Genomic DNA, 14219 nt, shown 5'->3' with positions numbered 1-14219 from the left:
ACAAAATAACTACAATCATGAAATGCCAATTTTCCACTCAATATATTAGTAAAGTACATCTTTGGTAGGGATATTTAAGGTTATCATTGAGGTTTCCTCGAGGGGAGGAGGACATCATTCAGGACAAAAAAGTTTCAGGATATTCCCAATAACTTTATTTTTAGCCAGAAAAAAAAAATGGTAGCAGCCTAAGTTCTAACAAATAAGCAATAACAAGTAAAATTTTGGTAGGACAGATGAAACATTAAATAAATACTGAATACCAAACTCATGTAGTTTAATAATCAGATGTTATGATGTATTTGTTAAAGTCAGATGTGAAATTATGCAGACATAATTTGTGATTTGTAGATTTAATGTATGTACACATACAGATAAGTTGTATAAAATGCATGCAAATGCAAATATACATATACACACAAAACATTAACAAGTGAAACTTTGTATTAAAGCATAAATATGTGAGTTTTCCCCTCTGCACAATTTTTGTCATATTTGATTTGGCTAATTGTAATGAAATTAAAAAATAAGTATCAAGCTAAGTCTGTAAATACTTTCACTTCTCAAAGATGTTTGTCTATTGGTTATATACATGATCTTGGTTATCACATAGAATGTGAGAGAGAGAGATTTTCCCTAGTAGATAGAATTTCAAGTACAGCCTTTCAGAATTTAAACACCATTCCTGTGTGCTTTCTTAATTCATTTTGGAATAAGAGGACACTAATGATGTTACCAAGAAAATCAAATTGAAACCAACTTTTAAATGGTTGCATTTTTAGAATGCTGGAAGATGTACAGTCATTCAAATTTCACACTGCCAATTATTGGAAAGTTACTAGCTCACAAAGCATATTCAGCTAGTAAATTGCCATTCATTCATTACATATGCATTGAGCTGATTCTCTGTTTAGACGGAACAGTCTCTAACTACAACAAGCATGAAAGTGGGCGGATGTTAGAACACTTTCTGTTTAAATAGAGGAGAGTTAGTGAAGCCTGAACTATGGCAGCACCAAGGGAGGGAAGTGGAAGAACAAATTTGTAACCTACTTGCAAAGCAGATTAAGTAGAAGTAATGACCAACTGCAGATCCAAGGAGGGGAGCTCAGATTCTACCTTCCAGTAAGAGTAGAAAAGAGTTTATGGTCATCTTTAATCTTCCACACCCTCCTCGCCTCTTCTGAAAGTTTGTTTTAAAATATAAACTGAATAGAAAATTCAGGCATCTATACAATTTCTTTTAATTTTTGAAAATATCTTTTTTTGTTTGTTTCAAAATCAGAGAGACAGAGGTGATCTATGCACTGGTTATCTCCTCACATTCCTGCAACAACCAAGGATGGGGTAGGCTGAAACAAGGAGTCTAAAGCGCCACACGCATCTACCGTGTGAGTCTCAGGATACTAAGTACATGAGTTGTCACCTTCTGCCTCCCAGGATGTGCATCTGTAGAAAAGCAGAATGCAGAGTAAGGTGGGCAGTGACACTCAGGCATGCCAGTAGAGGTTGTGGGAGTCCTAAACAGCTTAACTGCTGCACCAAATGCTTGTTCTCATTTCTTCAAAGTTTCAGAGGCTGACTTACCTTTTACCAATAAGAGTAAGAGACAGTTTTCTTAATCTTAAAGCCTTTCTTTCCTTTTTGGATTAACCTTTTCTCCACAGAATAATTTAGATCTTGTACCTCACCTTCAAAAAATCCATTTTCCTCAGTAATAAACCATATTTCTAAACTGCTAATGGGGACACAGATCACCAGATTATCTTGTTAACATGCCGATTATGATTCTAGAGGTCTGGGTTGAGCTCGAAATTATATATGTCTCTTTTGTTAAACTTACAGTTTTCTATTAATATGAAGAGAATAAATTTCATATGGCTCACAGACACAATTCTAAGAATACCGTGATACTTCCACTCTTACCTTTTGTTATTTCTTTTTAAATGTTTGTGGCAATGTTTAATTTACTTTGTAGTCAAAGGCTTTATATTCTACTAAACAAAGTTTCAACAAGCAAAACGTAGAAAGACCACTATTTAGCAGAAATACAGACAGAGGCTATAAGCAATAATCAAACAAGCTGTCAATTTCATTCATAAACATTAAACATTTAATATTCTATGTATTAGTTACTGTAAATCAGAGAAAACACAAGTCAGATGTTTGTCTTCTTTGTTTGGCCTACTTAATTGAACATTATGATCTTTGGTTGTGTCGCTTTAGTTGCCAAAGACAAAATTCTGTTCTTTTTTTGTGGGTGAATAGTATTTTACCGCAGAAGTGTATGTGTGCCTTACATTTTTTATCCAATCATCAGTTGATGGGCATCTAAATAGATGCTATGTCTTAGCTAATGTGAGTTAAACTTCTATAAACATGGGAGTAAAGATAGCTGTTTCATACATTGATTTCATTTCCTTTGGATATATTCCCATGGGTAGGATATCCAGGTCACATGATTAATCTGTTTTTAGTTTTGTGATGATCATCATACTATCTTCCATAATGATTGTACCTGCTTACATTCTCAACAGCCATGTATTAGGAAAAATTTTCTCCACATCTTTGTCAACATTTGTTATTCTTCTCTTTTTATATGATAATCTTTCTGATTGGAGTGAAGTGGTACCTCATTATGGTTTTAGTTGCATTTCCCTAATGGCTGGTGATCCTGAGTATATTTTCATCTGTCTGTTGGTCCTTCGAAAAATGCTTGGCTATGTCCTTTGCCCAATTCTTAACAGGATTGTTTATTTCATTGTTGAGTTACTTGAGCTCCTTATATATTCTGGATATTAAACTTTTATCAGATGTGTAGTTTTCAAATGTTCTCCAATACTTTTGGTTTCTTGTGCATTTGGTTGAATGTTTCCTGCACTTCTTTCCTCGATGTAATCTTTGCCAGTGCCAATGTTTTGCAATGTTTCCCCAGTTTTCCTCTGTTAATTTCATGGCTTCAAATCTTATGTTTAGTTCTTTGATCCACTGTGAGTTAACTTTTGCATAGGTGTAAGGTAGGGGTCTTGCTTTGCACTCCTGCTTACAGAGATCCAATGTTCCCAATGCCAGTTTTTTTGAAGAGAATACCCTTTCTCCAGGGAATAATTTCAGCTCATTTATCAAAGATTAGTTGGCTGTTGATGTGTGGATTAACTTCTGGGGTTTCTATTTTGCTGTATTGGTCTGCATGTCTTTTTTTGTGTGATTATAAGACTGTTTTGCTTATAACTACCCTGCGTTTTATCTTGAAATCTGGCATTGTAATGTTTGTGGGTTTGAGTTTGATTTTGTTGTTTGTTTTGTTTAAGATTACTTTCGACTATTTGATAGCTATGTTTCCATATGAATGTTAGGATTATTTTTCCTAGATGAGATTCTACATTTTTAGCATACTTCCAGCTTACTCAGTGTTGCTCATCCTTAAACCATAATTGCTGCTGCTGGGCCTTAGAGTATTTTAAGTCCAACATTGCTTGGGTCACTTAGCTGCATGATGCCATAACAGCTCTTGGGACCAGAATAAAGTCCAGAATGACATTATTTCCTAAGCTTTTTTCAAGTTATATAATTGAAAAGAAGCTAAACAATAATTTATCAAATGGTCCTTCTAGTGATTCTAGATACAAATAGCTTAAGTTACTTATAAATATATCTTGTTACTGTGTCTATTTTATAAGCTGTAAAATACTGATAGACACTTTACAGGGTCACATAGTGGTGATATGAAGTTGAAATAATCAACTTCATCTCACTGGTAAGGAAACACAGGTCAGAGAAAAGAGTACAGTCTGTTTCTGAGGTCAGGCAGGTAGTGGGTGGTAAATATTGTCGCCTTGATCTCAATCATCAGACTCCACGCTGCATCACATTAACGGAAATAAAAACGCCTCGTGACAAACACTGTTTTTCTATCACATGAATCAATACCTCAAGCACAGATCATTTTTAAAACCTTAAAACCTGGGGAAATAAAACTCACGTCAAGTTTATGAGTAGTGGGGGAAAAATTTGCATATGCATATAAGAAAGATCATTCTTGATCTATTTTCTGTCACTATCAATAGAGGAACAAGTACTCTTATCCCAGATTCTCCAAATAGCTGTAACAACAGGAGTCACTTCCTCGGTCTCCTTGCCCATCCTTTGAGCCCCAGTGCCAGGCTTAGGTGTAATGCAGGCGTAACCCTGGTGAGGTTGTATTGAGAGCTTTTCTCTTTCGTTGGAGACCAGAATCAGATTCAGGGGGAACTGTGTGTGTGCTGTAATTTGCTTCTACTTTAAATTCTGGGTGTTTTGAGTGGTTTTTTTTCCTTCCTGTTGCCACCAGCATTTTCCTTCAGTTCCATCGAAGCAGATTTCACAAAGCTCAGGCCAGACTCACTCTTGTAGTTTTCATGAGGTTTAAAGGTGATATGCTCAAGTTTATCCGGGAAACTGGGAGCCAAACCAAGATATGCTTTGACTGCTAAAGACACATACAGTTTCAAGGAGTAAGATTGTATTTCTTATTTCAAGGGTTTGATTTTTCATACTTCCTAGTGATCAAGTTGTTTTGATACATGTGTGACCTTCAGTTCATTTCCTTTGTACTTGGTTTGTGCCATATTGATCCCTCCTTTGCTGTCAGTATTCTTTGTCTCTTTGTGTTCACACATAGCTCGACGTGTGTTTGTTCTCTGTGCTGAATGAGAGTACCACAAGACTCAGAAAATTTATTTCTAACCTACCACAATGCAGATTAATTAAGAGCCTCATTTCTTTTAAAATTAAATGTATGCTACTTAGAGTCACATTTCATATTAGCCATTATAATGCTTATTTTGGCATAAATTAACAGTACACCAAATAGAACAAACACAATTAAAGTAGAATGTTGGTGACATTAAGCATGAGGGATGACAAAGGCCTACTATGTCATTTGGTCCTGGGAGAGGAGAGGATGAGAGCATTGTTGGTTGGCTCAAGTCTAGAAGGTACCATTTTGATCCTGACATTTCCTGAGGAGTTGGAATGTGCATAGTAATGTTAGATGTTCTAGGATTTTAAGAACATGCAAATTATTATTTCGGTCCTCAAGATACTCACAATGTTGATAGGGAGATGAATAAGATAAAAAAAAAATGGAAAGTCATACTACAGGAATTAACATAGGAAAGAGATTTCTTTCAGTGGTAACAGGGATTGGGAAAGTTCAGGGAGGTGATCGCTTTTGAGCCAAAGCTTAAAAGGTGGACAGGGATTCGATAATCAGGAATTAATAGTAAAAAGTGTTTGCTATTATAAACCATGAAGGTGGAAAAATGAAAGGAATGTACGGGGAATCTGTGATTAAATGGAAAGTTATCCATAAGGCTGCAGAATTGAAAGCTAGAGAAGTAAACAGACCCTTTCTATGATTTTGCTGGTAGCACATATTCAAGAGCAATGCTTCTCTCTGTTTTTGAAAGTGTACTTTATTTCCATAAGTCCTCTTGATTGAGAATTATTGCATCACATCCTAGGGCTTTGTCTTTCTCAATAGGTGTGGGGAGAAGCTCTTCTTCTCCCTCCACACCAATGTGTCTCCTCTATAGCTCATCACTCTTCAGGGATTGCTTTACATTTCATGCTCATTTTTCCTTCTATTGCACCATTCCAGGAGGTACTGCAATACCAGGTTGAGGTGCAGAGTGGACGGAGCAAGCACCTACTCCAACTCCTAGCTCCAAAAATCCACTCAATATATTGTCCTCAGCTAGAGGACATATCAGACATCAAACTGACAAGAAGAGATGCTAGATCTCAGCCAAAAGGCCAAGAAGCAATTTCCATGCTTGTTTAAAATTAGTTTTCTACCTAATTTAAGAAAATTGTGGGCCCGGTGGTGTGGCCTAGCGGCTAAGGTCCTCGCCTTGAACACGCTGGGATTCCATATTGACGCCGGTTCTAATCCCGGCAGTCCCACTTCCCATCCAGCTCCCTGCTTGTGGCCTGGGAAAGCAGTTGAGGACGGCCCAAAGCTTTGGGACCCTACACCCGCGTGGGAGACCTGGAAGAGGCTCCTGGTTCCTGGCTTCAGATCGGCACAGCACCGGCCGTTGCGCTCACTTGGGGAATGAATCATTGGACGGAAGATCTTCCTCTCTGTCTCTCCTCCTCTATGTATATCTGACTTTGTAATAAAAAATAAATAAATCGTAAAAAAAAAAAAAGAAAGAAAATTGTGTTATAATTGTTAAGTGGATAACACTATGTAGTCAGGACTTACTAGAAACAAAAACATGTCATATGCCTCTTTTTTTTCCTCTTTTTTCTTCTTCACTTTGTATTGTATTATATATTGTGGTTCATATAAGATGTGGCCTCCTTTTTTACAAGAGCTATTGAAATAAACTGATTAAAGGATTGTCTTTGAATTAATTTGACTTGAATGTCAATTATCATATTCTCATTTTCCCTGTCTCAGACATTAATATCTTTTTTTTCCTTTTATAGACATTGTGAAGTTCAAGTTCAGAATCATCCCGATTTGTATCAACTGGTATACATTCTGTCTATTATCTGGTATTTAGTGCCATAAAAATTAGGACATCACATATTTTTGAAATGCCTATCATTCTGAATTTATACCAAGCACTTTATTCTCTAAATTTGTCTCCTGATAGTATATTAATTAATCCATTAGCTGGTTTTGAAAGAGACTGGGAACAAGATAGAAAGTGAGGGCCATACCAGGAGTTGGAAATTCCTTATTTATTCTTTTGCTTCAAAATCTTAATCTATTTAAAAAGCTTTTTCATTGGAAATTCAAATATATGGAGAGAAGGAGAGATAGAGATGAAGATCTTCTGTCTGCAGTGGCCGGAGCTGAGCTGATCCAAAGCCAGGAGCCCAGGGTCTCTTCCAAGTCTCCCACATGGTTGCAGGGTCCAAAGGCTTTGGACCGTCCTCAACTGCTTTCCCAGGCCACAAGCAGGGAGCTGGATGGGAAGTGGGACTGCCGGGATTACAATCGGTGCCCAAAATCTTGATTTTGACAAGGAAGTTAAACTTTACTGAAGGTTTAAAAAGTTAAAAAGAGATTTCTTAATTTTTCATAATTCTTCCTAGATATACAATAAAATTATTATCTTAAAGCCAGAAGCTTTCATTATTAGAAAAATGTTATCATCATTACATTTGGACCAGTAAGATACAGTATTTCTTTGTATGTTATTATTGATTTGTGAAATCTAAAGAGTTAACCTACTGGAGGTTGGTAGATTTGGGGAGAAAATGGAACTAGGAAAGAGAAGATGTTGGCCAAAGGATTCAATGTTTCAAATGGTATAAATAAGCTTTAGTGATCTGTTACTTTAAATGGGGATCACAGTTGTAATAACAGAAATTGCTGAAAGAATAGATTTTTAGGGTTTGGACTTTTCACTTGCTGATGAACCTACTGGTTAAAATGCCTACATCCCTCTTTGAAGTATCTGGTTCCACACCTAGCTTTGGTTCCTCCTTCCATCTTCCTGATAATGTACTCAATGAAAGTCAGCAGATACAGCTCAAGTCGTTAGGCTCATGCCACCCCAGTGTGAGACCTGCAATGAACCCCCAGCTCCTAACTCTGCTCTGGCACAGTGCTGGCTGTTGCACGCATTTGAGAAATGGGAACTCTCTCTCCCCTCTGTCTCTTTCTCTCTCTGCGTTTCAAATAAATAAATATTTAACAAAGCATTTTTTAATGCTTTCAGTCCCTCACACAGACACATAAATGTTGATAATGGAATGTGTTCATTGGCCTGACTAAATCTCACATAGATTAAAACATTGTATTGTATCCCATAAATGTACCTAATTATTATTAGTCAAATAAAAGCAGAAAAACTATATCGTATTTCAAATCATTGTATTGTCCAAGGTGGCTATTCATGTGCAAATTGAACACATCATAGGTCACAGCTCCTTTTCATCCAAATATCTGCTGATCAAGGTAGCTGGACTCAGTTTACGTGTTGTGTTCTAGTCTTTTTGAAGATGTGAAGGCAATACATTTCCCCCTTGCCTCCATCTGCTCCTGCATCCCCCCCCCCTTTTTTTTTTTTTTTTGCTCACAGCATGGAAACTACAGTTACAGCTTAGCCTGTTTTGCTTATGGAACTGTGCCAGAAGCAGTTTTGAAGGTGTTTTAAAAATGAAGACATCTGGCAGCTGGCATACTTACAATTCATTTTCCAGAGACAAGTTGCACGCTGCTGGAATTTTCAACTGAAGGTCACGCACCAGGTAAGAAAGCAGTCAGGTGGATCTGGTGCATAAGAAGCTGCAGACTGAAAAACTGTTGGCGCTGTGAAGTTGGGGAGGCTGTGTTAAGCACAATGCTTGTCTGCCAGTGTACTCCGTCCCCTCTCCTTGTCACTGTGTCCCTTTAAAAGAGGCACAAGTGGGGATGGGGGCAGAAGTCCAAGCCAAGAAAATTAACAGGTAACCGTAAGCCCTGGCCATTATGCAAGAAAAAAAGGTTTCTGAGGAACTAAAAAATGAAAAACAAAATTCGATGTAGTGTCGGACAACTGTCAATTGAGTGGTTCAGTCTTTGAGAAAGAAATAGCCAGAGGGGCTTTGTGTTTACTGCTCACCTCATCCAGGAGTGAATGCTCTCCGCCTGACGATTTGCTTAATGTTTGGTAGTGTTTGGTGTTTTCTGTTTTAAAATCTTATCGTGACTGATACTCTCTAGATGCTACTTTCCAAAGCAATTGGTCTTGCTGATTTCACAACTTCTACTAGAGAAGACTATGGTCTTTTTGTTTGTTTGTTGTTTGGGGTTTCATTTTGTTTGGTTTTGCTACTACATGAATTTAGCAGGTGAATATGAGAATTTTGTGAAATTAACAACTGACCTAACAGAACAAGGGAATGAAATTATCTAAACATGTTGACAGTTTCCTCTTTGATAAATTTGATCACTTTAATGTGCAATAAATTCATGTCATAAATTCAGAGATCATTTATACTATACCTCAATGTATGTTCATGGAACAAGTCTAGGACTTTTTTCTTTCTGTCTTCACTTCAGGCCTGTTGTCTTAGGTGACTATTCTTTTCCGCTGACGATTCTGGGTGTGGAGGTATTGGTTATAGAAGAAGGAAGCAGAGGAGAATAATGCAGTTAAGATTTGCAGTGGACCCTCCTCCCCTTATCCAAAGGCAGACAGAATTGTTAGCCTTATGGACATTACAAACTTGTGGTGTATTATAGTGAGTCCCTTAGTAGGTGGGTCTCACATATAAGCACTTTCAACCCTCACAGCAGTTATAAATGAATGACCAGGATAGTTTATGTCACAGTAAACTCTGGATTTCAGTTCTTATTAAAAAGTCACCACATCAAGCCTCTCTGTTCCCAGTCCCTCCGAACAGGCGACTGGCCTTGGACCCCTTCAGACAGCAGTGGTGACAGTGGTGGGGGGTGAGAGGGTGAGGTTGTATCTGGGCTGCCCAGCTGTCCATTCTCTTTGGGTGGAAATGGTCATATTGTTTTATTCCTCTTCCCTACCCTCCTCTCCTCCTACCACCCTCACCAGCAGAAATCCAAGTGAAGGAAGAAATGAAATGTTTCTTGTGTCTTTGGCACCATGTGAAAACAGTGAGAAAACAGAAATTTTGGTCGGAGCGACAGGCTCTTCTTATCCTAGCCGCCCTGTCCTCGGTGAACCTATCTCTCTAGACCCTTGCATTCTTAGTTTGCTTCAGGTTCTGTGAAGTAAGACTGCAGAGGTTCAGGCTGCCTTGGGCTCAGCCCAGAGGTTGTTAAACATCAGAGCTGCAGCAGGCTCACATGGAAGCTTCTTAAAGACAGCCAGCACACTGAGCATTCTGGGCGTGGCAGCGAGGGTGATGCTGGGGTCTGTTGGCTAACATTATATCACCTGCAAATGCCCTTCCTATTTGTAAGTGAACTTACACATTGGTATTCCCTTCAAGAGGTTTTCCTACCTCTGACCCTGCATCTTTCATGGAAATTCAGCCACTACAACATCTGGGGATATTTTTCCTTTGGTGTTTTTTTTTTCTTTAAGAAAATACCATAAACACACATGGAGAGAAGGGCACCTGGTAGAAATGGAGACGTCTGCCTGCGATTTTAATGACTGGATATGAATTCAATGGGGCACTAAATACTCTTTTCATGGGGCCATCCATTTAGTGTAATTACTGCCTGAGACGAATTTTGTAGGTTTTAGAATTATAACCTATGGGAAGTACTAGAAAACTCTGCTCCATGTAATCCAAACCAAAGACTCATAAGATGAATTATAAACATTTAGCCCTAGGTTTTAGAGAAAATAGTGATGATATGTCAATTCCTCATTCTTCCTCTTGAGATTGTTGATATGTTGTGTCTTGCCAGTGAAGTCCCTCTCAGATGACGTCTAATGTGCCATCCCGGCTCTTTGCCTGCATCACATGCAGCTCTCCATTCAGAACTTCTAACGTGTGAAGCCAAATCCTAAAGAGGATTATTTCATTACAGAGTATTGTGCCCTCGCAAATGATCTGGCAAACACTGGATAGCAACATTACGTCTCATTCTCCCTGTGGATGGTTTCAGGCCATTTTCATTTCTGTGAATTCCCATTCCTGGATTAAAAGGAAGAGAAGTACAGTACACGGACAAGAGACATAATCTCCAGTAAGCATTAAAAGGGAGTTGGGAGACTGAAATATAGACTGCTGGCAAAATATTCATCTTCCAGGAACAATTCCCAGGTGTGTGTGTGTGTGTGTGTGTGTGTGTGTGTGTGTGTGTGTGTATGTTGGGGGGGGGGGTGGATGTATTGGTAACAGACAGCCAGGAAATGAATATATGTTCCTCAGTGTTTAATTTTTAAAATTAAATAAAAGGTACTTCAGAAATAAAATAAAACTTAAATTGAGTAAATGCGAAGAACTGTATCTGTGATCATATAAAAAGGCAACCTAAGATTTTGCGGAACAGAGCTAGTCACACAGTGTTTATGGTGAGAATATTCTCTTTTTCTTTCAACAAATCTTACTAGATGCCTACTAACACAAAATTTAACTGAAACTATACGATGAATAAAGTACTCCAATTATAAAAGAAAATGACAAATCCTTCAAAAATCATTTTATTTTTATAATTTATAAAAGCAGATTTTATCTTTATTAAAATGTGTTATACAATGATATGCATTGTATTAATGCATTGTACATTGTACATAAATGTATTATGTAATGATAGGATAATTAGCGATTGACATTTAATAAGGCTAATTTATAAGTAGCTTAGAGTTTATTTTATAATGGGTTCTCTTGGTAATAGTTCTGTGGGTTAAGCAGCAAAGTGAGAATTATTTCCTGTCCTCTTGAGTAAAAAGTACATGAGGGCCCAGCACAGTAGCCTAGTGGCTAAGTCCTTGCCTTGCAATAACCAGAATCCCATATGGGTGCAAGTTTATATCCTGGCTGTCCCACTTCCCATCCAGCTCCCTGCTTGTGGCCTGGGAAAGCAGTAGAGGACAGTCCAAGGTCTTGGGACCCTGCACCCGCTTGAGAGACCAGGAAGAAGTTCCTGGCTCCTGGATTCAGATTAACTCAGCTCCAGCTGTTGTGGCCATTTAGGGAGTAAAACAGCAGACTGAAGATCTTTCCGTCTCTCCTTCTCTCTGTAAATCTCACTTTCCAATAAAAATGAATAACTCTTTAAAAGCAAAAAAAAAAAAAGTACAGGTGATATATTTAAGGGTTTACAGCAAGCAAATAGTGGCAATACTTTCCTGACTCAAACTTCTACCTGTCATCATGCTGAGAGATGGCTGTGTACGTGTAATTCTTACTATTAGTATTAAAATATATTTGGTGAATTCAAATGGCATGATCCAAGGTTTTTGTTTTACAATTTGAATATATGTTGTATACTAAATTCTATGATAGGTGCCATATATACAGTTGAAAATAAAGCAGATGTGGTCACACAAAGTAGTCAAGTATGAATGAGAAGATACACGTTAAATGAAATGTACACACACACACACACACACACACATTCCGGGAACACACCCCGCATGCCATGCTTCTGGAGAATTTGCACGGGCTGTTGCCTTTGCTTGAACTGCTATCCTCCAGATTTCCTCACTATCCCTTCCCCAGCTCTCTGCCAGCCTCTACCCAAATGTCACCCTCTCATTTGAATAATGTGTGATTCCAAGTCTTGCCAAATGTTCGCTGAAATGTGAGGATAATCAAAATTTAACTAAGGGTCCAGTTCAAAAAATATAGTATTCAAGGAAGTGTACTCAAAACAAAGACTATTTCAGGGGAAAAAAAAACACTGAATAACAAAACAAGGAAATATAAAGAAACCATTATAATTTATGGATAAGTATAAATTCTTATGGTCATGTAAATTATGTAAAATATTAATAATGCATAATTGAACTCCAAATTATTTTAAGATGAAACCAGTGTTGGGAAAGAACAAGATGATAACATTTTGGGGTTCTCTGTCTCTTATGACAGGAAGCTAGACACCTGCACATTTAACTATGAGTTAAACTTTCAAGCCTAACCAATATGGGAATATAACATTATATAATGTTTAAATCTCTAAGAATGTAAAAGCTTACAAAAAAATTATGGGGGGGAGTTTTCTTCTTAAAAAAAAAAAAGATCAGACTGGACTAGTCTGCTGCAGATACTGGCAAACCAGGGTAGGGGGCGTGCCTGGTGGAAGTTATTGTGGGTCGTTCCAACTGAGCTGCAGCCCACACTGGTTTATGTGAGGGCCGAGTATGTGCTGGGCAGAACCAGGCTGTACTGCAAACACCCATTGGTTCCAGTGGAAGACAGAGATGGAAACAGAACCAACCCAGCAACTGCAACCACCAGCTGATCGGGTCAACGGACTGTGCCCGGCCCTGTGCTTGCTAGTACATACAAGAATCTGGTCTGGGAACACCTCACACAAAGTTTCTTTGGGGATCCCCCCAATCAAGCTTCTGGACTCAGAACCCTAACCATGAAAAGACAGAAGACAGAACAAGTCAATCAACCACCTCAGCTATATGTTGGCAGCGAAATACTAGGCAAATGGAGACTATGATGGACTATGTCAATCAGTGGATTCTCCCAACGACCTCATCGTGCTTGGAAGTGCTGAGAGTGGCAGCAATTCAAAACTGTTGAACTATCAAAACCACTTGAGCAAGACCCTCAGAGCATACCCCACATCTGGGACCTGGGGTGGGTGGGAGACTGGGTGGGGCTTCTCCCTTAAAATCCCCTTTTACATCAGATATATTAAGGAAACAATATGGAACTAATTGTTTTGCCCATCTTTCTGTAGTGCTTGAAACTTTTTACCCTAATTATGTCAAGATCGTCAATAAATAAGTAAATAAATAAATTTTTAAAAAGATTAAAAAAAAAGAAAAATATGAAATGTTTACTAGCGGTAATATGTCCAAACATGTTAATCATCACCATGATTATGAGATCTTAATTCTCCCATCAAACAGCAATGATGATTAGATTTCTTAAAATGCTTTTTACTATTTTTAATACACTTGCAAAGCATATTATGATTAAAACAAACACAAGTGTTTCTTAGAAATAATACATTTTTCCTTTAAAAAAAATTTTTCATGATACAGTTCCACAGGCTCAGGGATTTTGTTACCACCCTGCTCATTAACACACACCCCCCATTTTCTCCTATATAATTACAGTAGTATAGGTCTCAAGTAACAGTAACAAATCCATCATTCTGCCGTTAAAGTGTATAATGACATTGTAGGTATGGACAGTGGTAGAAAGTCCAGCATGCTATTATCAAGATATAATTTTTGTCAATATATAATATAATGATATAAAATAAGGCTTTGGGGTCAAAATAATTAATAGGAATCAGAGAAAATTTTCACATTATAAACAGAACAATCTATCAAGATATCAAAATCACACATTTTACACCCTTAGCTATGGAATTATTTGAAATGCAAGTAAATGTCTTTAGATCATCAATCCTACTGGAATGATGCAGTACACAGCCAGTCTGCCTCAAAGATGAGCCTTCCCTTAGCTCTTGAGTTGGGTCTGAACTGAAGGTAATGTCAGGGTATTCAATGACTAGTCAAAATTCCAGTGAGATGCAAAGAAGAATTTTCTTGAAAGTCTTTTTGAAAATTTTTTTACTCGTAAGGAAAATATCAAGAAGCAAAATTCATTTT

The 14219-nt window shown here is 37.8% G+C and overlaps 1 long non-coding RNA gene and 1 other non-coding gene across 2 annotated transcripts in view; one reads left to right on the top strand and one right to left on the bottom strand.

Annotated features, from left to right (window-relative positions):
• The window catches only part of LOC105942150 (uncharacterized), a 665512-nt gene that overhangs the window by 366819 nt on the left and 284474 nt on the right, over positions 1-14219 (top strand). The window lies entirely within an intron of this gene.
• Positions 5623-5808, bottom strand: LOC118759000 (U2 spliceosomal RNA). The gene has a single exon (XR_004995926.1). It is a non-coding gene; the product is annotated as a U2 spliceosomal RNA (small nuclear RNA).

Source organism: Ochotona princeps, chromosome 3 (assembly GCF_030435755.1).
Source record: "Ochotona princeps isolate mOchPri1 chromosome 3, mOchPri1.hap1, whole genome shotgun sequence".
Taxonomy (NCBI): domain Eukaryota; kingdom Metazoa; phylum Chordata; class Mammalia; order Lagomorpha; family Ochotonidae; genus Ochotona; species Ochotona princeps.
This window is presented reverse-complemented; position numbering and strand designations above follow the sequence as displayed.